The sequence below is a fragment of the Vidua chalybeata genome, chromosome 3 (genome assembly GCF_026979565.1).
Source record: "Vidua chalybeata isolate OUT-0048 chromosome 3, bVidCha1 merged haplotype, whole genome shotgun sequence".
NCBI lineage: Eukaryota > Metazoa > Chordata > Aves > Passeriformes > Viduidae > Vidua > Vidua chalybeata.
The window spans coordinates 22,041,165-22,065,594 of record NC_071532.1 but is presented as its reverse complement, the minus strand read 5'-3'; the positions used below and the strand labels follow the sequence as shown (position 1 = coordinate 22,065,594).

The 24,430-nt window shown below is 42.6% G+C and overlaps 1 protein-coding gene across 7 annotated transcripts in view; it reads right to left on the bottom strand.

Moving 5' to 3' along the window:
• Nucleotides 1-24,430, bottom strand: part of DUSP10 (dual specificity phosphatase 10) — a 241,796-nt gene that overhangs the window by 148,762 nt on the left and 68,604 nt on the right. For 2 of the 7 annotated variants that reach the window (XM_053937627.1, XM_053937626.1), the window contains exons 1-6: nt 22,490-22,861; nt 21,063-21,175; nt 20,610-20,684; nt 14,450-14,589; nt 10,821-10,900; nt 9,534-9,603 (exon numbers count right to left, since the gene is read on the bottom strand). The gene's annotated coding sequence lies outside the window, so the exon portion shown is untranslated. Of the gene's footprint in view, nt 1-9,533; nt 9,604-10,820; nt 10,901-14,449; nt 14,590-20,609; nt 20,688-21,062; nt 21,179-22,489; nt 22,862-24,430 lie in introns of those variants that run through there. The other 5 variants (XM_053937628.1, XM_053937633.1, XM_053937632.1 and 2 more) reach the window with 5 other exon arrangements.

The following is a 24,430-nucleotide window of genomic DNA, read 5'->3' as shown; positions in this document are numbered from 1 at the left end:
AGCAGAACAAAGCACAAAGTCACTTAACCATTTAATAAAATCACAGAATTCAGATCACATTATTCATTCAGAGCAACTGTTGCTGGTGTGGTTTTTCTTGACTGATTTGAGAAGTAAGAAGTTGGCAAATATCGTCATCTTATTTCATTTAATGGAGTGCCTTGCTTTCCTTGTCCAAGCAGGACAAGTGAAGGCAAGGGCTGTGTGCTGCTGCTCCCATAAATTTCTTTCCTAACCCCAGTGCTATATATTATCTGAGATGTCTGGTCCACACTTTACTTCTAGTACAATTTGTGTCATGAAGAAAGGAAGGCATAAAATATCCAGTATGAAATCCTCTGTTACATTGTTTTGCATTACCTCCAATGAAGCTGATAATGTTTTAAAATAGAGCCAAGCCTTCAGAGCCAAACACAGAAAACATGGACCACTACTTCAGGACCAAGAGTCATGGCTATTTGCAGACCTCATTTCAGCTGGACCTTTTATGTCCAAATTCTGAATGTTTCATCAATACTCCCTCAAAAGTATTGAGATAAGGAAGTGAACAGAACCACTCGGCAAACACCAGAACTAGAATTATTACAACTACTGCAGCTAGCAAAGATGTGTTAGTGATTCCACTGAAAAACTCAGAGAAGAAAAAGATGGAAGAAAAAAAGTGACTCTTCAAACTCACAATGCAGCAGACCTTGGAAAACAATCCCCAGCTTCCATTAAGTCACTTCCTAACATCATGTATCCCAAGCAACTCGACGAGTGTTTTATACAACACGGTCAATGTGGATCTGTGCTGCGAGCATCTAGGACTAGAGGTGACTTCATCCACACAAAGCACCTGATCTCATGCGAGCCCCAGGACTCCAGGTGAACAGTCCAGAGCACAGCATGTTGAAGTGGAGTAGGTCACAGCTCCCCCCACAGCTGATTTACTATTGAGGGAGAGATAAGGAGAGAGATGGAAAAATGCCAGGAGCTAGAAGCTGTCCAATATTTACTTTGAAAACAAGTTCAACACAATTAACTGTGAAACTGGGCAATGTCTGACATCTTCCTCACTCGGCTGCTAAAGAGAGAGTGACCAATAAATTAGATACAGTCCAAAGCCTGCCATGGGCTTTGAGGAGTTTACATGTAACTGAGCCTTGACTCTTGCTCACTGGGGACATATCATCTTCTCAGAGAAAAGCAAAGCCATTCTTCCTGAGGGTGGTTACAATATGAATGAAATGTTGTCTCCATTTCAGGTCAGTTTTCCTGCAGCGTATACTAAAAAATGCAGCCTTTATAACAAAGTGGCCCTTCTGTTCTGCAGGTTGTGTGGTACCTGCTTTGGAAATAGAATACTTGTGTAAAATGTGAGTGGTGCAGGTCTAGCATTTCCTGAATAGCATCTTTAGGAAGGTTTCCTCACTATCCCTCTCCTCTTACTGGGCTGCTGTTCAGCTATCATTAAAAACAGATATCAAACCAGTAAGAAGATGCTACCCTTCTCCATGGCCAGCGCGGGAGACTTTGCCAGTGCGGTGCAGTCCTGCAGAGGTCTGGTAGGTGGTGTGTTCTTACTGAGACAATTGGGAGAGCAGCACACAAACATGCTTAGGACCTTGCCTATTTAGAACAGGAAATTGGAGTTGAGTTGTTTTCAGGTCTTTCCACTTTTCTTAACTCACTAGAGAGGGAGAAAGAAAAGCAGCAGGGGGAAAAGATAGCTTTTAGCCAAATAGTGAGTATTATCTCCCATTTAAAAATAACGAAACAATGGATTTACACATGGAACTAACTGAAATAAAGTATAACTTGCTTCTGAGCAAGGAGACAAAAATGCAGTTGTAGCAATAAAGGCTGCAAACCATTGTCTCACAGGCAAAGAAGGCCAAAAGCCCTGCACACCACAAGATGTGCCTAAGCTTTCCAGCTCTGGAGGAGCAGGACAAGTCATGTGTTCACATTAAGGAGCAGTGTTCAGCACTGTAGCTGTGAAACTGGGTGACACCCACCTTTCTGCCTCGCAGCTGTGGAAGACAGACAACCCAACCACTGTTCTGCTTAGCATGTCAGGCAGAAAAAAAAAGCAAGTATCTTCTCTAGGTGCAATCTCCAGACCCAGAGCTGTTTGCATCAGATAATAATATGGACAGTCCTGCACCCCATGCTTTTGGAATTATGTTTCCAGAGCTCTTCTATCCTATTCACTCAGCATTTTGCACTTATCACTGGAGGGGAAAAAATTCTTTATGTTTTATCTAATTTTGATGCTTTTATTCAAATTTCCTGGAGGGATCAATACCCCTTAGCTTGCTGCAGTGCAAGCTGGACCAAACCCAGATTTAGGCATGAAGCAGTATAATTCCAAGTGAAAATCCAGATTCCTTCAGCAGAGCATTATCCCCAGAGATTCCTTTTGTTGTTATTTAATCATTAGATTGCAGTAGCAGACAAAATCCTCATGAAACAACCCCAATGGTCCTAAGCACCATACACCAAGCCAAAAAAAGAACTTGCCTTCCTCAAGAATCTGCAATTTAATATAAACAGCAGGTGTGACATATAAGCAGCCAGGAAGAAGAGGGTAATTGTGGCACAGCATCTCTAAGTGGATTCAAACTGATTTTAAAAACACAGGACATAAGCCAATGCATCTCCAAAGTCCCCCTGACTCAGACATTGCCCAATGGGCACTAACAGGCTGTGAGTGCAAGGCACTGCTACCATGGGCTCTTCCTTCCATCCATCCATCCATCCATCCATCCATCCATCCATCCATCCATCCATCCATCCATCCATCCATCCAACCATCCATCCCCCGCTCCCAGGGCTCACAGCACAGCTCAGGGCTGTCAACACACCTCCTGGGAGACACTGCTTACTAATACTATCTCTACAGAAACCTATACAATAACATAAACATATAGAAATTCAGATCAAAGGAAAGGAAAAAACCCAAAGCCCTATGATTTCCTGTTACAGGCCTCAAATCTCTCTGCTCTTTCTCTTGGAACAAAAATAGAAAAGTTGCCTGGACTCTGCTAAGAAAAAAATCTCAGTGATAGAGTGCTATTGTAAATCAACATGGATGTCTCAAGATGAAAGCAAAAATCAGACCAGCAGTAAGAAAAGCAATATGAAAAAAAATCTGCATTTTTGCCTAACTTGGTTAAGATGAATGCTGCAAAGCCAATACACTATCCAGGAATAACCTGAATTGTTCACATCGACAAGATTACGTTGTCCAGCTATGAACAGTGGGGCCATGCCTTAACTTGGTGACCATTTGCTACAGTCATAACAAAGGTGATTTATTGTGTCCTGTGGCACCTTCTAGCAGCCAGTGATCCAAGATAGGCAGTGAACAGCTCTTATTTCTGTTTATTTGTTTTCATCTCAATTTATTAAAGCTTTGAAACTTTATGATTGTATTAAACATGAATGCCAAAAATAGGAAATACAGAAAATAACACCAGGACCTAGAATGTGCATGAATCCAGCATGCTGGACAAAGATTTCTACAGTTTCAGATCCAAACTAAACATTTCAACATTCCTAATAGTTTAGGTTTCTCATCAACTGTAATTGAATCATTTCAGAGCCTCCTTATGAAATGGGCTCTGGCAATCTGGAAGCCCCAAGAGGGTCACCATCATATGGTGTACAACAACAGCTAAGGTGAACACAGACAAATGACAGCCAGATCAAAATTTCACAGCCTCCTGGTGGAGAATCAAAACATCTGTTTCTCCTCAGATTGCCAGGACTTTGCAGAAGCCATCACTTCCACAAGAGACTGCCGGGAACCTTCTGCCTTCACTGTTTTTCACTGCAATTTTTATTGTTATATAAACTTTCTACATGAGTGTACTGACCAGCTTTGAGGACAATGGCCTCTGGTCCAAACTTTAATTTTCTTCATACTTACTTGAGTAAAGAACAGCACAAAGTCTAGACAATTCACTTGAGCAGCAGAAATATGGCATTCAAGTGCTTGTTTTTTCTAACTTCCTCTAGTGACTTCCAGGTGAGCCCTCAGTTCCATGATCTGTAGCATCCTTTCATCAGCCTGCTACAAGATACTCAAGATATCATAAGATCTCCAGATGAAGATACACTCCTGCCCATAAATAATCTTATTGCACCAGAGACTTGTGTCACAGTTAGGCTGTGGTCCCAGCTCAGCTGGTGGGTGACAAATATTCTCTGCCCCCTTCCCCAGTCCCTCTGTCTGGCATGTCTTTCCACAGGGACTTCAAAACATATTTGGCTGACTGAAAGCTGATGAGTGAAGAATGGCCAGAATATTCAGGAAATTACACCTTCCAGACAGGATACTTCCTGACATCACCTTTGTTTCTTTCCTTCAGTTAAATCTGCAGCTTAGGCTATCTGCTCTGTTGAGAAGGAAATAATATTCAGGAGAGTACTGTATTGCTCATTTTCATGCTGAGCATGAATGCCTTACCTGGTAAATCAAATAAGTCACTTAATATGAAACAATATAGCTGATAAAGAGGATCCAAGGGAGATACTGAAAAACAGAATTGATGAAATATTCTGGCTACTGTAGAAGAAATAATGTACAAGTTTTTGGTTAAAGTGTAATTTATTGTCTTCATTGATGTGGGGAAGGGGATGCTAAATTAGTTCCTGGGATGAAAAATCAGCTGCCACCAACATTGTGCTCTCTACACAGAAAGAAACCAGCCCATGCTATAATGCCTCTTTCTGCTCAAGCAGCATTTGGTGGTTGGGTTTTAGGGGGCTGGGTTTGTCATGCAGTCAGAAATGCTTTCGTAAAGCATACTCTCACTCAGAGGCCACCTCAGGTATGGGGTCCGCCATCCTCCACAGCATGTGTCTTGTGAGAGAGAAACTGGGGTCAGCCTAAAGGCCTGGTGAGAGCCAACTTACTCCATTTGTTAGGAGCTTCATTAAAGCAACTCCATTAAACCCCCAACCTCCCTGGGGTGTTACCCCTCTGCACAGCAAGAAAGAACAGGATCGATCAGGAGGTGTTTCACACCCACTTTGTGTTGGTGAAAATCAATAGACAGCACTGACTGAAGCTGCTTCACCAGCACTCTGCTTCTTCCCCAAACATAAAAGCGTTTGTAACCTGCTACAGCTGCTTGTGCTTAGCTGCAGCAGCTTTCTGCTGCCAAAACAGCAAAAGCCTGCCAGAGGATATTCAAGAATGACTGTGATCTAAGCCATAATGACTTTACACTTCTTCTTCAGTTCAGTTCTTATTTAAAGGAATAAAACTTTCCCTGGTGTCATATTTAGGTGTGGCCTGCTGCCGCTGCCAAGGGTCTGCAGGATTAGAGTGACTGGGCCACAGAACTGGGCAGGGGGTGTTTTGTGCCTCCCTGCAGGGTGTTGATGCCCATGCTACAATCACTGGATCTGCCCATCTTCCACCACATTCATGTCCCATCTTAGCATAAGTGGACATGCCCAGAGCTATTTTCACTTGCCTAACTCAACTCAGCAGCACTGGGCCATCCTGGAGCATCTGAGAGTTCCCCACAGATCTAGCAAACCCAGCACAAGATCTACGAGAGGGGTCCACCCCTCTGGAGAGACAGCTAGAGGCCAGGTGCTACCCTACAGATCCTCAGATGACACTAAACACACAGTGCTAAGTAACCCTCACTCTCCTGCTGCAAGTGGCAAATATTTTTACTGAAAGCCTGTGAGGATTTTCTGAAAGCACACATTGCTCTGGGGTTATGTTATAGAAATAAATCAAAGATCAAAAGAATTCATCATGCCCAGATAGGAGAAAATGCATGATGGTTCATGGGGAGTTTGCCCAGAACCACAGCCCACCTTCTTGACAAAATTTAGAATAGCATTCCCAGCTGAGATCAGTTAAGTTGATCTCAACTGTGCCAGCAGTGGAGCAGCTCCAAGGACTGTCTTCCTCCCAGCCCTCTGGTGTGTAACTCGGGCCCAAGCCAGCTCCAGGGTTACAACGTGATCCTGTTCAAGAGCTGATGGAAAGCCAGGCAGTTGAAATGCGATTGCAGGAGCTGCTGGGTCGCTGAGGTCTGCACTGCTCTCCACCAGACCTTGCTGGTTTTGTCCCCACACCAAGCAACGAAGCCACAATGTGATGAGGGCATGACATGAAATCAAGTTGTCATTTTTCAGAATGATGGAAATCCTCCATTCATTTGCAGATGGTGAAAAGACTTCAACACAAATGCTGCCACTGAGCACCAGCAAGAAACCTGCACTGAGAGGCAAACTGACAGTCTTTACAAAGGAGGTCAGGAGCTGCATAGCTACTCTTAAAAAATATTTTCTCTACCCATCAAAGTGCCCACTGCTGTCAAAGAAGCTAGACAGCGGGGAAAACACAGTGGTAAATCACATCCTGAGAATCTCACAGCATAAACTTCCCTTTGATTTTTGTGTATTAAACTATGACTACACAGCTATCTTTTTTTTTTCCTATCTTTGCAACAGAAAATACAATACAGGAGGGTAATTTCTTTTCCCTAAAAACACAGACTTTGGAAAAGCTCATTTTAGCATGAGGCTATTATCTGTTTAAGTTTGCATTTCTTTGTTCCTTCTGTGCTGTTTTATTGCCTCCTTCTATCAGCTATATTCAATGGCTGCTTAAATTCTGCCTCCAGCCACAAGGAATGTAAGCAAGTATAGCTGATGTAAAATGACATCCATGCCTTCATTCACTGAGCAGTGATTGTCTGCTGAGTACTGCAGGGAAAGTATTTCTCTTTTTTTTTTCTCCCCAATACAAATCCCAAGGCAGCTGAGGTTACACAACCAGTTCATACTTAGTTTAAAATATGTCTCAATTTATACACCATCTGCAGCACTCATCATTAAATGAGACAGCCACAAACAGGAAAACTCACAACAACGATAAATAACCAGGACTCAGATAAGCACTCTAGTTTGAGGCAAGAATCTACATTGATCAAAATGCTCAAATTGGTGCCAGCTCAATGAATGGGACAATCACATAACAAACCACTTGTCTGGGGCACACAGCCCACTTTCCAAAGTCACAGATACGTTTTCTGGCTCAGGAAATTCCTGACCTGCAAATCATTAGAGAGTAGAAGCATCATTAGATGCTTGCCCTTTTCTTTACTCTTCCTGAGGCATCTGCTTTAGCATCATTGCCAGAGAACAGATGTGGAGGTAGGAGGGCTTCTGACCTGGCCCGCTGTATATGAGGATTGCTGTGGTCTTGAGCACAAATCCTTGGGGCTGGGAGCAGGGTATGGATGTGCTACAGAAAGCAAGAGGTAGAGGGCAGTTCAATGGATGTCCTCACCTTCCCTCACAGAATCCTTTCTGTCCAAATTACTGTGAATAACTTCATTTACTTATATTTCTACTCATGCAAGAAGAAATATGTTGGGAAGACTTGTTACTGAAAAAAAAAAAAAAGCAAATCAAAGAACTTTCGATTCTGTGTTTAAATCTGGACATGACTAAGTCAGAGGATGCCCTGGTATTGTTCACAGAATAAAGCACTCCCCACAATGTCTAAATGCATTACAGAAGTCAGCCATGAGTGATACCATTGAAAAGAAATGCTAGACTCATAGAAATTGGAGCCTTCATCTTTGAGAGCATATAAACCCACACACATCTATATCCCATGATGAAAATTACAGGACAAGTGGCATTTATTTGTTTGCATAGTGAAGACCAGGCAACGTGAGTCTCCTAAGATTTCCACCAAAGTATGTTGATTGCCTTTGGGATTTAGATTTGCAGAGGATTTTGTGATTGCATTTCAAGGAACATTATATGCTCTGAAGAGGCACTATAAGTGTTGTTTTTTTTTTTTTTTGTTTGTTTTTTTGTTTTTGTTTTTTGTTTTTTTTTTTGTTTGTTTTTTGGTTTTTTTTTTTTGTTTGTTTTTGTTTTTTTTTGAGGGCCCAGGAGGATTCTTAGATTTTTAAAATTAGAGATGGAAAGATTTATCTTTACCTCTGATGAAACCTCCACCAGAAGTGGACTCACTTCTAAAGTGTTCTGCCAAGGACTTGCCTAGTCTGGAATGACAAAATTTGTATCTGGAGGCAAGTCTAAAATTTTAAGGGTCTCACATTATAGACCAATTATCAACATGACTAGTCCTGTCATCAGCTTTTGCTCATTAATCCTACTTTTTTTAAAACTCTCATCCTTCCCCATTATTCTGGGAAAGCTGTTGAACTTCAGAAATATTTGTAGAAGAAGCCACTATGGTAAAGCTGGACAGACTTATGCTCAGTGGTACCTTATTTTCTAAATAAATTCCTATCGAGGTCATTAGGGATCTCTGTAGAGTAAAATTAGCAGGCTTTGTCCCTCAGAGCTCTCATGCAAGAGGAATAAATCAGAAAGCAGTGAAGCAGAATCTCTTTTTGTACCATTGTCTGCTTTTTTTCCTGTTATTATTTTCCTTGAAATCTCTCACACTTGATTAAAGGAATTTCTTCTCAGTTTTTTCTTTTGTTTTTATTAAGCTTTTAGATAAAAAGCCTTTGCACGGCAGGAAGAAGAGCAACAATTTGCCAACTCAAGCTGCATTTACCATCTGGTACACAAGAACTTAGCAGACTGCCTGTTCCATCAATGCAATAATATTGTGTTGCTTTAAATGACCCCATGCTCTGATTTGAAGATAAGAAAGTTGGACTCAAGATGACTGACAGGGACATTCACCTCCTGTAATAACCTGCATTTCCTCAGCTGCTGTCACCAATTACCACAGCACTGATCACAGACTGATAACAAAAGATTGCTACAATTTCAGAAAAACAGCTTTCTCTGCTTTTTCCTTTTTGTGCTTGCTTTATTTGGGTGTTGGTGGCTGCAGTGCCAGATGCAGACAAGCTGCTCAGAGTGAGACCACAGAGTCCCATTTCCCCAGAGAAAGGAGAGCAGAGCAGAGCCCTGGTCACATCACTAAAGCCACCATTTCCAAAGGAACCAACATTTTTGAGGGACAAATGTTAGACATCTTAAGTAAGTCTTATTTCCCAAAGGAAATTATTCAACATACTGCAAGAAATGACAGTGAGATTTTTGAAACCTGGCTGGTCAATGATTGCCTCTGACATTACACCTCCACAGCTGTGCAGCAAGTGAAATAAAGCACAGATTTCCTAGGAAGAGCACTACAGTCTGAAAACCTTAGAATGAAATGAAAGGAGCACAGCTTCTCACCCTCTTGATGTCCAGCTGGGGGATTTAATCAACAGTGGCAAAAAGGAAAACTCAGTGATAACAAACATAATTCCTGTACCTGGCACTCTTTCCTGCCCATGTACCACTGCTTTTTGCCTCCAGTGGTTTGTACTTACTGGAAGCCACTGCTTTCTCCTCTTCCAACTACACACTCATCAGCTTTTGCTGCAGTGAACAAGGATTGTATTGCACACTGCGGTGTATTCAAAAATCAGCTTCTAATTTCAGGGACGACGGTGAAAAATTGAATGTAGAGGAACTGTTACTTTTATGCATAAACTCTCTACCTACTATATCACCTACTATTGTATCACCTGGCAGCAAGCGGTAACACCAACAGCCACCAGCCACTGGCTGCTGATCTTCCCCACAGTCAGTAGGAGCCTAAAAAATGAAAACACAGTATTAGGGGCTCAGGCAGAAAGAGAGTAACAGAGTGTTCCCTGCAAAGTAAGACTTGAATTTGCTGGAACTGTACACTGAAGTGTCATCCTTTAATAGATATAGAGGAAACATGGGAATAATCAGACAATCATGATTTTTGGAGACTAAAAAAAGCCTGTTAAGTCTTAACCCCTGCCAGGGCATATAACAAGTAAAACTCCCTATCCCAGTCTCTGCATTTACCAAATGAGAGAAGATACAAGAAAGGTGGGCAGCTTCCCAGGTTTTCACAGCTCCCATCACATGATGGTGAAGGAAGGAATACAGGAGGGGAATGAGAGGCAATCGACCTCAGCCATCCCCAGTCAGAACATTTCTGTAGAATATTGGCATGTCCCTTACAAAGCATGAAACACATATTAACCAGCCATATTTTTGCCACATGATAAGGAGAAATGATAAGGATTGTATGTCAAGGATACTTTTATCCCCAGCTGTCATGAAAATCCCTTCCACTATAATACATTTACTAAAAAAAGTAATAAGTAAAAGCAAAAAGGAAGGAAGGATACTGTCTGTAAGCAGGAGTCATGAATTTCAAGCCAGGTATTAAATCTTGGCTCATATGCACAGGATAACCAAGTTCACAAGCACCTATGTGATGAAGCAAGGGAGCCCACAATATAAGGGAGGTGTTCACAATACATTAATTGATGACAACAAAGATAAGATCCACAGTGAAGTATCTGCACAGCTTTGCTATGAAAATAGCCACAAGAAGGATGTGGTCCAGGAAGGCTCTGGAGAAGGAACTCTTCAGCAACAATGGCAGCAAACCAGCTGAAATATCACAGCTTTTAAATATTGCATAACAAGTTGTTATGTAATTCCTACTATGATTTCTAAATATTATGAGTTATTGTGCCATGTATATTTTATAATGTCAATGTTTTAATAAAAATGGGATCTTATTTATGACTCGGAGGAGTCTGCAGCTTTATAAGGACTTCTCAGGATTCAGCCACCGTCCTATTGGTCAGGAGAGACAGTGCAGAGCCATGGAAGGAGTTGTACTCCCAGAGTAGAGCTGATCTAACTGACCACTGTCAAACAGGGCTGCAGCTTTCTTAGCTCTCCTATCTGGGAAAGGGGTGTAATATCCTCTTATTACTCTCTCTTTCTCGAGAATAGATGAAGGGAGTAACTCCAATACTGACCTTGACTTAAAGGCCTGGAAGAAGGCGTTTTACAGCTATTTGAAGAGTGCCACAGACTTCATTCTGCTTTGTACCAGTTCCTAACAGAAAAAACAATCATACCATAGCAAAATGCAGGGCAAAAATATATTAAAATATGTCATTTAACTATTACTGCTCCTGCTAGAAATGCCAGGACTAGCTGAGATCCTTATCATCTAAATCCTTCCACCTTGAAGAGTAACTGAATAGTGCAACACCCTAAAGCTATTAAAATTCCTTTGTTCATAGCCTTGTTTCTATGAAATAGTTATTAGAGAAATGGGAGAAAGAGATGTTGCTCAGTTTTCTGGAACAGGAACTTATTCAGAAGATAAATTCATATTATTATCTCTTCCATTTTTCTCTAGTGTGTTTACTGATGTTCTGCCCACAGGAGAAGCCAACCTTTCGTGATGAAAGAGAAAGCTGTTTGGAAACAAAAAAAGAAGATCAAAGAGAAGAGCAGCTCAGTGATGGAGGATGTCAGCTAGAGGAGGGGGTGAAAGCTAATGTACTGCTGACTGAAGAAGCCATTTTCGTTCAACTCCATGTGCATAAGATAAAAAGCAGAACTCACTTCCCACATATCTATTCATTTCACAAATTGTACAAAGTGGAAATTTTTCAGCCCACCTGTTCAAGTATTTTCATCTATAAGGTATACATTAACGTGTACAACAGAAAAGGCATCACACAAGCAAGCAGGAATGGATTTGCCCAGAAAAAGGGATGGTTAGAACCCCTCAGCATCACAGACACTGATTATGATGCTACATCTCAAAATAATATAGGATTCTTTGTAAATTGTTGTTCCCAAACCCCAAAAGTTCTCACAGCTGTATTTGCTGGCCTCTTCACTAAGAGACCCTCTGAAGAGTTTAATGAGTCCTTGTTCCTAATCTCCTGTCTGAACTCAACCTCAGTGCAGGGGCACTTCCCAGTTCCAAACATCTCTGGAAACCTCCCTTTGCCAGACTTCCTCAGGGAACCTAGTTGAGCTGTATTTAAAAACACACATATATTTATTCCTGTCCTTTCCCTCCACAGAGCAGGGTCATTTTGTTTATAATAAACCAGGCACCTGGCTAGACATTCTGAGCACTTCAATAAAAGATGAAGAATGAGGCAATGCTGTTTATGCTCAATGTCTCTGTCCCACTTGGCTTAGCCATTTAGCACCTTAGGTTAATTACTGATGGGTCCACTAAAGCTAAGTACCAGTCACACACCATTGGGTTTTAGAGCTCCAAATACGGATTTTGGATACGGCTCTGGATCAACTCGCTGCAGTTGGCTGAACAGCATCACTTCATCTACCACTGAGCAGCAAAGAGAGAAGAAACTAAAATGTGGATGCAGATGTGAATTTTGACCCTCCCCTAGATTCTTCTAAAATATCCTGGAAAAAGAAAGATCAGAACATAAAGTTGCAGGTTTGCTTATTTTGTTGTTCGCAGTCACAATACCAAACAAAGCCTGTTAGAAACCTGGCAAGGAGAATCTTTCTGCAGATTATGCTCCTAAACTGGAGGCTGCCACAGCTTGATCATAATTATCAGACTCAATCATGTAACTGAAATGAATTCTTTTCCCTTGAACTCCCAAGACCCTGTAACGCAAACCCTCCTGATTGTAACAATGTTTGGATTGACCTCCCAACACAAAAGTTAGAAAAGCTGACCAAGAGATTTATAAAGATTGGGGTCACAAATTCTAAATTAAATGCAGGAGAACAAGATGTATCACACTTAGTGGTTCCTCTGTGTTCACATTCAGTGGCAGTCAGCTAAATTCATATTTCCTCACTTGATGTAAGCTGTTCTGGTCATCACCTTATCATTACAAACAGGGTAATTACTGGTGTAAAGGTGCATGTGCAGCTGCCTACAATAAGCAGGGATGCCAAAATGAAATGACTGCATGAGTAACCAACCCCAAATCCACACTACCTACATTAGGTGGGAGTAATATTGCCCTGTCTTCTTAGTAACATCCATTGAGATTTGACACAGGACGGTGCCTGGTTATGCAACCCTTCTACTCAGAGCTGCTACTGAAATATTATTTCACATCATTCACCCCTGCTATGTGGCCTGGAAATAATTGTCTGGAAGAGGCTGGATTAATTTTTTTTTTTTTCCTAAGGAGAGAGCACTTCTTTTAAAAGAGTGGTAGCACTAGCTTTAGTCTATGTGTAAAAGAGGATTATATAAAACGCAGTATTGGTGCATGTGTTTTCAAGGGATGGCCTTCAGACTTCTTTGGGATTCACACAGTCCCCCATGGACCTGCTGTGAATCCAAACAGAGCGGTGTTGCACTATTGCAATGCATGATGTGGCACAAAGAGAAGCACTGAAACAACTTCTGCAACAGCCAAAGCCAGAGAGAGAGAGGGCAAAGGAGAAGGACATTGTAATACCTGCTTAGCCTTCTAAAAAAAAACTGGCATCCTCCTCAGGGGCATTCTGACTTATGCTAGCTATTAAGCTTAATATAGCAGATTCCAGCTATCCCAACCTGGGATTTATGGGAGATTGTTTTATGAGGCAGAGTAAAACTTCATCTTTGGCTCATGCAATTATAAAGCAACATATTGATTAGTAGTGGAAGAATGAATAACCCAGGGAAATCTTAATAGTTCAGTGATCTCCAGTTCTTGACTTTCTACCCTTCTCCTACCTTGCAGAGCAAAAGCAATTAGCCTCATGCTTATCTCTGTTTCATACTCACCTGAGGACAGGAGGTTTGGACAGATAGGGAATAACTAACCCAGAGCCTTTTTTCACCAGAACACTCACTAGAAACCTTTTTGTAGCAAACTCTTGCAGTCAGAGTACTTTGCAGCTTGTCAGCCTGTTCCTGATGGGGTTAAGCTCTGCCTCAAGGTACACAGCAGCATGGACAGTGCCACCATTGAATTCCACACTCCCAGCAGAGAGAAGCCCAGCATTACAACCTGGGTTAGGGGGGACTATGCTGCAGGTTTGCAGAGCCTGTCACAGAAGGATGTGGAAGCCCCATGGAAGAGGGCTCCTCATCTAGCAGCCTTCCTTCCAATCTCACATACACACTGAAAACTATTCCCAACAGGACTGTACTCTCTACCCTGCAAATTCTCAGATGAGCCACTGCATGAAGACACACAAGTATCCCCTTCTCCTTGGACCACTTTGCTCCACCTGCTCCTGATGCTTTGAACAGTTCTCTTGACATCTGAGGGAAAGGGAAAGCTGGAGAGAAACAGCAGCAGGAGGATGGGGAAGGCAAACCCCAGTGTGACCTTTCACTCCCAGTCAGCCAAGAAGCTGCTTCTACTACAGAGGGGACACCCACCGCACGCGCAGTCCTGCCCCACCCCAAGTGGGACATGCAGGCAGAGCAGCAGGGAAGTGGGGGGGTGATTCCCTGCTGTGGCCTGAGCCCACTTTCATTTGTAGACCAGCACATGGCATCACCCCTTTAGAATTTCCACTGCTGTGATCCCTCCCGCTGAACACTGTTTGATCAGATTAACGAGCAGCAGCCCTGCTCGCCACTGAATGCCAGCATTAACTGGAACACAATAGGAGCACAGGCCTAAGCCCGTTTTTTTTGCAGATAGCAAACCTGTCAGCGGAGCAGGAGTGTTGATGTCATCTTCTGACTCAGTGACAGTGCCTGTTCCTGGGGTCACCCAGCATTCCAACACCATCAGCATCCCCTCTCCAAATCTCATCTATTATTTGCTTATTGTGGTTACATTTTGCCTGGAGGAAGAAAGGAGTGACAGGCTGACATCACCTGCTTATTAATAGATGGGTAGAGAAGAATGATCTCCTATAAAGGCTTGGGTGAGGATGTTCTCTCAGGGTGTGCTCGGAAGGATGGCGTGCTCAGGAGCAATACAAGCTGGTAACCTTTTAAGGGAAGCAGCTGTCTGCCCAGTGGCTGCTTCTGAACCCTTGAACCACAACTTGCTGGTCCTTCAAGGGCATGGCCAACCCCCCACTGGAAAAAAACAGTGCTGGGGACAACTGGCAGCAGACAAGGTCCTGTGTGGAGCAAAGTCATTTGTCTTTGCAAAAGAAAATAACAAGGTACTTCAGGGACAAGCTGAGACTGTGGGTGTACAGAGCCATGGCTCCCACCACGGATCCCACAGCCATCAGTGACACCAGGTAAGGGATCAGCAAGAAGCTCCCCATGCAGCCCTCACTGCCAAGTGATCTCAGCCTCCGGACTGAGGCCTGCAGCTGGATGCAAGATGCAGTGGGTAAAAAATGTGAAATATCTCATTCAAATCAGTAAATCTCCCCCTCTCTACTTTCATGTTTCCTGGTAACAAACAGAAACACTATCAAAGGCATTTGTTATTGAAAACTGTTTGTGTTAGAAAAAAACCCAGACCCTTGGGAAAGAATTCCTTACTGCAGTTAGGAATGATAACGCCAGGTCATATGGGATAGAGTTTTTTGTGATGTTTAAGGAGTTGTGTGTGACTCTTGGCATTATGCTTCCACAACAAGATCACAGGACTGCAAGTTTAAAATTCATTTTTCCTGGGTCAACTGCTACATTAAGTTAGAATGCATATTTCCAGGAGACTTTCTGTCAAGGAGGCTACTAACAGAAAGTAAACTTGGAATAAATGTAATCCAAGCAAATTCATTACAAAATATAAATACACATTCTTACTTTTTTTGTTTCTCCCAGGCTGATGGGAGGAGCTGTCAAACATGTTTCAGTTAGTCAAAACAGAGACATTAATACCTACTCATATTTCTAAGCCTCCTTTCACATAACTCCTACATTTATCCAATTCCAAGCCTCCTACATTTACCCAATCCATGCCATGAAGACTCCAGCACAGTCTCCTCTCAGCAGCAGCACTGCAAGATGAGAGATTTGTTTGTTTTTCTCAGAAAAGGCAGATTATTATGGTATTCCCTCCCATGTGAACAGATTGATTTACCCACTCTTGGCTGCACCTACCGTTTCTCATAAATTACCAGCAGAAAAATTAAGCATAGGGGAAAGGCAGCCTGAACCTTACAATTCAGAGGTAAAGGTCTTCCCAGCTAGATAGCACTGACACTGCCAGGGATATGCTGGCAGCCCTAACACACAGCAGAGCAGCTCTTTTAGGGTGAGCAGACACTCTAAAGCACAGCATTAAAACCTGAGGCACTCAGCAGCATCAAAATGTCAGCTTTTCAGCTTCGTTTTGAAAGCACCATAATTTGAGTGGTTTAGTGAGGAGGAATACTGTTAATAAGAAAAGGGCTTTCTTTTCAGTTTCTTCTCCTTTTTCAGATGAATGGTAACTGCTGAGGAAGAATTTGCAGCACATCAAGTGCACGTCCAAGCACGTCCATGTGGCCTTCCTCCCACTACTGACTGCAAACACAAGAACTCACCAGAGGTCACTGCTATAGTGACTTGTTCAGTGACATGAGTGTCCTGCTCCACATTCTTCTTGGGTATTCATGCTAGCAAGCCTGCCACTGCCTCTGGCTGCAGGTCTGCCTCACAACTCAAACTACTGAAGTCTTATAGAACATAATTTTCTTTTTGCTGTCTGATTAATTTGCTTGCTTTCATCTAGTTTCAAATAAACTCTTAGCATCTTCCCTGGGATTTCTATCAGCCAGTGCAGGAGGGAGGATGTCTCTTCCCAATGCCACATGCTCTGACCTTTACAGCACTGCCATGCCAGGACAGCTGGGCCATGTCCATGCTTTGGGAACACAGAATTGTAAAGAAGTGACAGTGCCACCCAACAACTCCGTCATCATTCCTGCAGGCTCCACTCACGCCTTGTGCTGTGGGGGAGGACAAAAGCCTCACTAGATCACGCTGTACCCAAAAAGGAAAGAAAGTTCGCTCTCTCCATTGCAGAGGGACTTTTTACACCCAAAAAAATGAAACTGGTTCTTTCCTCCTTGGTCCACATGCCAAGGAATCTCTTTTCTCAGTCATAAAATCATGACAGCGTTTCAGCTACAGTGTTTCTGTCTGAGCTGCGGTGAAAAAGAACCAAAAGTTAGCAACCAGAGGGGATCAGGTTTGCGTGGATGCACCTGTACATCAAGTATGCCAAAAATGCACGTTCTTCTCTAGCATCCTTCCTCCTGCCGTAACTTGCACACAAGCTTGGGAATACTGAGGTCAGCATTCCATTCACTGGATCTAAGTGACCAGGTTCTCCTCACGTTCTCCATTCTCACAGCCTAATAAGGGAGAGTGGGAACCCAGGAGGAAAACACAACAAATGGTCACTGTTACTATTTGTACACCACGTTCCTCACAGGGTTACCAGCATTTTATGAAACCCAAGTTCAAAGTGAAGAGTAAAGAAAATAGTAAGTTTGTTCCACCTTTTTCATACTATTGGGATAATACAGTCTACTCCACAATGGTAGCATCCAAGGGTGACAGAGATTCAGATTTGCAGACTTTGCATCTAAAATCACATTCAGATCTGAGCCAGGGCCAAATCCAGAAAATCAATCTGATTCACATTCCATGCCCTTTGCTTTCTTGTGAATTTTTAAAGGGTGTGAAGCCTACATAAAATGTAGCTGGCTTCTTTCACAGCTTTATTTCTGAAGTTTGATAAGTTTTATTCCAAATCAAAAGAAACACAGTGAGTGATAAGCTGACTGTTGCTTTCCCTTTTCCTCAAGAATGATTCAATTTGAATTCAGCAGCAGATACAGTAACCACTATTTTGTGGACTACCCCTGTAACTCACTGAAACTTGTGAGCTGAATTTTGCAGCTCTTGTCTCTTACAGCAGCTTATACCTAAGCCCAGGGTCTGAACTCCTCTTGCTATGGAGAATTTGGATCAAGAGTTATACTCACACTTTACTGTCCAGACCCACCTTTTATAAGTATTATTCAGTTTTATTTTGAGATTGTCCTACTCAGTGGTGGTACTACTGTGCTGTAAGATATGGGATCTTCCTGAAGGTTTTGGTACCTGGATCCATGGAAGAAGTAGGCCTTCTTAACTGGAGACAAGCTTGGGCAGACAAAAGGGAAGGTAAAAACATTTCTTCTAAAGCATTGTCCTTCAGAATCCCAGTCTGGCCAGCTGTGTTTCCCAGCCCACATTCACTTAGCAATGGACTCCACTGCACAGTGATGGTGGGAACATCCCATCAGAGTGTAGCAAAAAACCCAAAGATGTGTCTCAGTAGCCACAGCAAACCACTCTTCTGCTGTTACCAAGGATGGGAGGCTATAAAATTCAGATCTCGATTTGAATTGTGAATATTGAGGAACTCCTGCCTAACTCCCAAGTCACATGTCTCATCTAATTGGTGTATTACTGCTTTACAAGTGAGTTGTCCTCACGAAATGTGCCATCAAATTGGCACCAAGCAATGCCCTTCCTATTTGCTGTGCCCAGGAACTGTTTATACAATACTTCATACACAAACGTTTATTCAAAGGAGCTTTGAAATTGGCTAGAGGCCAAACTTTTGCAGATGGGTTTTACAAGACAGGGTAGCTCAGTGCATGGCTGGACACAGTTCTGCCCACAAATACAGCCTCCTTGGGATTCCAGTTCTGCATCTAAGAGTACAAAATGTCACACACCAGAAGAAAAAGATGCACTGACAAATGTGCTCAGAAACATCCCTGTCTCACAGTAAACGTGTTCCCCCACCCATTTCCCAGCTTACTTATTACTAAGGTGTTTTAATTTTAAGGAAAAATAGGTAATTGTGAAATATAAATTTCCATTTACTTGGCACATTGCCCCTGAAAAACCAAGATCTAAGGTGCATATTCAACAGAATTTAAACTGAGCATTAAGTTGGATGTAGAGCTCAGTCTGGTCCTGCAAAGCAATGCTCCATTTGCCTGCAGGATTTTCTATTTCTGTGCTGCTTAGGATAACAACAGATGGGACCCCTAATTCAAAGGACAATCTCGAGGCTAGAGACAACAAAACTGGACCAGAATGTAAAAAGCAGGGTTATTGCAGATGTGGGGAAAAACGTGTATTTTCAGCTGGGGACAAAAAAAAAAAAGGATGGAGTGCAGACAGCAGGGAAGGGTACTCTGGACTGCAAAAAAAAATCTCAAAATCTCACCGTATTTGTCTCCCTCAAAACCCATGCCACTGGTTTTACTAACGAAGCCCAAATTAACTAGGAAGGCAAAAGAGGAATCTTATCTACAAGACCGGAATTGTGTATGAAAATTTGCCACCAGCTCAGAGAAAGAAACTTTCCTTCTGTGCTACCAGAAGGGCTGGTTGGGTATTTTCTTCCAATGCCTTCTGAAGGAAAGTGCTGTTGGGGTTTTTTTTTATTATTATTAATTTTACCAGAAAACCAAAATGAAAGCTTTTGTTCCAGGTCTTGTTGACCAAATTGAAACAATTCAGCTGACCTATTTGAGAACACTTCTTTTTAGGTCAATTTTTTATTAATCTCTGTCTGCCTCAGATACTACACTGCCTCAGAAAAGTGATGTCTCATGTTCTTCCATTCTTTTTTCCTTTACCTTTTCCTTTCCCTACATTCTCTGCTGGGATTTAATCTGAGAAGATGCTGTAGGATGTCATCCCCACTGAACCATTCCTGTGTACCATGGAGATGAATGCAGCCACAAATTAGAAGGGAAGCCTGAGGCACTACGATTGATCCAGCGGATGTGGTCAAATCAAGCTGAAACAAAATGCTTTGACTTTCAGAATGAACCATTTGGAACATGTGAAAAATTAATGATAAATTTCAGTATCCACTTTTTGTCGAGCCATTTGACCAAAAGCAACTACTGAAGCATCCATTTTCCACAGGACTTGAATTCCAGCTAATGAGAAAGCTGTGCATGACCATCCCGGTGACCTGTCATCCAGGACCTCTTGGCTGCTTCTCCACCACTTGCCCTGGCTGCTGCAAGGCACTCTCCTACTGCTTTAGCTGCTCTGCTCAAGCCTGCCTTGGATTTAGGACTGGGGAAAAGCAGTGCTCTGCCCATGCAGGAAGCTTCTCTGAGCACTGCTTGTTGTTCCCACACCAAGACAGCCTGGAGCAAACTGCCCATTCCCACTCCAGCACAGCTGAGCTGTTTGTGGCTAAAACATCTCTTAGATCCTGGCACTGGACTTCCTTAGAGTTATGTCACAAGCTCAGCCTCACCAGGTCTGTCCAGAAGGGGCAGGGGCTGCACAGGGCAGCACCTGCACACTGGAAGGGATACACCCATGGGAGTGCAGTGATCATCTACAGCTAACACAGCCTCAGCACAGCACAGCCAGCATGCAGAGTGCCAGCTCTGGGACCCCAGCAAGCTGCTCACTTGGAGGGGGACACACATCCTGGGACAGGGCCAACCCTTCCTGCCAATTCTCTCACCAACAGTCACGGGCAGCTGGCAGTCAGGAAGGAAAAATCCAGTATGCAGAGTGGGGCAATTCCAGTGCAGAGCCAGGGATTCAGCGCTGTACTGGCAAAGCCTCCTAGTTCACCTGAGCAGGATAAAAGCAACACCAAGGGGTCATGAAGGCAGAAGGATTTCTGCCATGAAGGTGCTGAGGAACATGGCCAGCAGCAGGGCAGCAGTCAACATCATGTCTCACAGCTGCTGTGCTCTCCTGCAGCCATTTTAATCTAGACAGGCCAAAAGAACCCAGCAACACTCATGACAATAGTGTCATCCTTAAACTCATCCTTCTGTAAGATTAGTAGCTCTGCCACACAATTCCAACATGGCCTCACAAGCAACACTAAGAAGCAGCATTTTTCTAATACTATAAGCTTACCCACCTTCTCCAGCACTCAAAATTCTCTTCTTCTCCATGCCTCGATTCCCCATTTGTATGCTTCTGCCTGCTCTGGACCCTGCTTAGGGAAAGAAAGGAGTGTCTCTCAGTAACATCAGGAAAAGGGATATCACAGTATTGTAAGCACTCCTTAGAATTCTGATTCTGAATATTTTCACTGCATGAATATTTGCTTGTACAGCATCTATTCAGCTGCAAATTAGCAGAGAAGCAAGATTCCCCAAGAGGTGTATTAAAGGGTTTTTTTCTTTTCATTACTAACTTGGATCTGTTCCTTTGCTGCTTATAGATATGCTTCACATTCACACTATAAGCACAATAATCTCATGTTAACAAAAGACAGCTGCCACCTGGATTTTTTTACTTCAAAGTGCATACAAGCTATACCTAAAACTACGTGCTGTGCAATCAGAGTGACAGTCAAAATATTACTTACATATTTTGATGTCCCCTAACCACAGTGAAATGCCCATTGAGCAGCTCCCTCCTGCACGCCGCGGGCTGGTGACCACAGCAAGTTTGCAGCACCCTCTGGAGGTGAATCCTGGGCTTTTGGGGGTGAAGGAAACCATCAGCACTGCTCTTGCAGGATTTTTGGAAGGCTTTTAGGGAACACATTACATAGCATGAGGAGCTGCTGATGTCTGGGCACCCACTGGCATTTGCAGCCAACAGGATGTGTGGGGAGCACCAGTTTCTTGTAAGCATAGGCAATAGAATGAAGAAAACCACACAGAGGTTCCTTTGCTTGTCTGTAACTTACTCTCCAGCCCTTACACACATGCGGTGGTTAGAAGCACAGAATTTGGACCTCCAGCTGAAATTCTGAGCTCTGTAATCAGGACAAACACCCAGGAGAAAACATTTGAAAAATCAGGAGCCCCTTTGGAATCAGCACCACACTATGCTGCTCATCCTTGCTTTACATTTGATCCACACTGTAATGAAATTCCTACATGAGGAATCTTTATTCCATTTTCCATTTTTTAAGGAAAATTTGAATTTCTAGGTGCTGTGTGATAGTGGAGGAGGAGCACTGAAATGTTAAGAAAAATAAAAAACTCTTCCTGTAGGATCCTTTTTTCATCTTACAGTGGTTTGGCCCAGAAAAATCTTAATAAAAGCACCAGAACTGTTTCATCTCAGACTTGGAATATTTCAAAATACTTCCAGCCTGGATAGCATCCCTAGCCCTCACAAATAAAAGGAATAAGAAAGAGATTCAAGCATATTTTAAATACCACTGAAATTTCCTAAGGATATCTGCCAGCATTCCAAATTAAAAGCCTTTCAAGTCTAGAAGGAAACATAACTAAAACCAAGGAGAATGGGAACAAAAGTAGTTCAGAAGTTGGGATTATTTTGCTTCTTTTGTCTGGCTAAGAGAGCATCACAAGCAGAACGCCTGATCCTTCCCTCCTTGGAATTTCAGATGAGAGATCCTGCAGTTTGCAACCTCAGATCAGCCCCATTACTAGGAATGAACGCTTCATTGTAAGCAGAAAACTGACCTTTTGCCAGGAGCATCATGTTTCCAGAGTTTGGAACTAGAACTGGGAATTGTATTACAGCCCTTGGAAAATTGTATGAGAAAAGCTCATATATAACCTCTGTTTTTTCTCTGATACCTCCATGGCTTCTGAAGGATAATTCTTAGCTTACTGTACATACCACATTTTCCTAATTGCCATCAGACAAGTAGATAAATGATTGACCACAGCAGGAATTAACTAGGATAACTCATCATAAAATGCCCCCCTATTGCAGTGTTTTGTTTATAAAACCATAATAGTGCTCCCTTTTTTCTGGGACCATCCCATCTCTGTCTATGTCCTGTTCAGTCCTTAGGCTCCCCATATGTACCTGGGCACAAGGAGTACAGGAACTTGGGCAGATCCTCTCGATGTCAACACAGGTAACAATGAAGGCTTTAGAAAACTGTCTGTATGCATTAGTGGAAAATGGAAAAGGCAGAAAGTGACAGGGGAGAATGAAAGAGAAACACTTTCCATTTATCAGCCACTACTATTCAGCTTTCCCTCCCCAAAGGGTCATAACATCAATAATCTCAGGCAAGTAAAGAATACAGAAACATTTTCCGTTAAATAATTCATGCCTCTTCCTATTCTGATGCAAGAATTGGAGACAGCTGGTAATAACAGAGAGACATCAACTTAAAAGTGTGCACATGAACCTTCCCCCTGCCCGTGTACACAGGTAAGACACAGAGCTTAGCACGTGGCTTAAACCAAGGCCCAGCTGGTCACATGAACAGCACCTCTTTTCTCTAGCAAAGATTCAGTGAGAGACCAGCACAGTCTTCATAGACAGAAGTATGAGGCAGCAGCCCCTAACAGCTGAGAAACATTTTTTATCTCCTAGCCCAGACACACTTTAAAAGGGTAAAAAAGCAGAAAGAGGATTTCCAGGGGTCTTATGTTCACAGTTTCCAATTCACTTCCAGGCTGTTCAGGATGCACCCAAATCTACAAGGCGGAGATCACCATGGCAGGAGTCACCAGCTTCCTCAAAGGGCTGGATCCAGCCTCTGTGACTTGCAGGAGCATTTTTCAAGAACCTGGAAGGAGAAGGAATTTCCAGGAAAGAAGCAGGACGTGAGCATATTTTCCAAAGCCACGCTGAACAGACCTGTTATATTTCACAGAGACTAAAACTTAACGAATGCTCATGCCCATAAAAATTTGTATTAGGCAGTAAATAATAGGTAAGGACAGGAATCAATATTCCTCTGTTGTTTTACAGGGATTTTAAATCTTGACATGCATTACAAGATTCCTTTAACCCCATGGTGCCACAGCCAACACTAAATTGGGATGATCAGGTGGCAGGTAGGAATTGGGTTATATGAAACAGCAAAGAGCAGCCACACAAGCAGGGTTTGCAGCATCATCTCCGAGTCAGAGCACAAAAATGTGGAATTAAAATTGTACTTAATGTCGATTATGGGGTACACAGACACAGCACAAACAGGGCTGATCAGAGGGAGGTGCACATTAATGGGTTTCAAAGGCTACTAAAACCAGCCAAAGCAGGGAAGCAAACTAAGGGGTGTGCTAAGCACCAGGATGGTTTGTCAGTTTGTTTTACAGACATCCTGGGAAACAGCAGATATTCCACAACCACAGAACAAGCCATGAAATTAGCCCCAGCATGCCACAAGGCAATGAAGTGACTGTGGAGGGCAGAGTGTCAAGAAAAAACAAAGCTTCAGAAACATTTCTGAAAGCAAACATACTTATCTCCATAGCAGGAGTAAGAGAAAAGCAGCAGAGGTCCTGTGCACAGCACATGCTCAGGTTGGAGAGGTTTCTACCCTCAGATTGGACCTAAAATGAAATGCACACTGCATAACTGAAAGCACATAAATCAGTATCAGTGTTTTTCAATATAGCAAATTATGCTGGCTTTATAACCCATGAAGAACAATTATGAATCTAGAAAAGACATTATGATTAGTGAAATAATGGAAAGTGGAACAGAGATTTAGTTCCAGGTGATTGACAAGTTGCCAAGGATAAAATGGTCCCAAAAGAAAATATATCCTATGTTTAGAACAACTGCATGCCCACTGCAGCAATGCTCAGATGGAAGAGCAGCATGAATAATTGGGGACACTACAGTTACTCTTGTTTCTGGAAGCAATTCATTTGAATTATTCTGCTTGTTAAGGGGAAAGAACAAGTCACTTGAAAATAGCCAGCCTGTCATATGACTGAGATAACCAGGGAACAGCATACCATTATTTAATCAATTTACACTAAATGCTTCGCCCAGAGCTGGCCA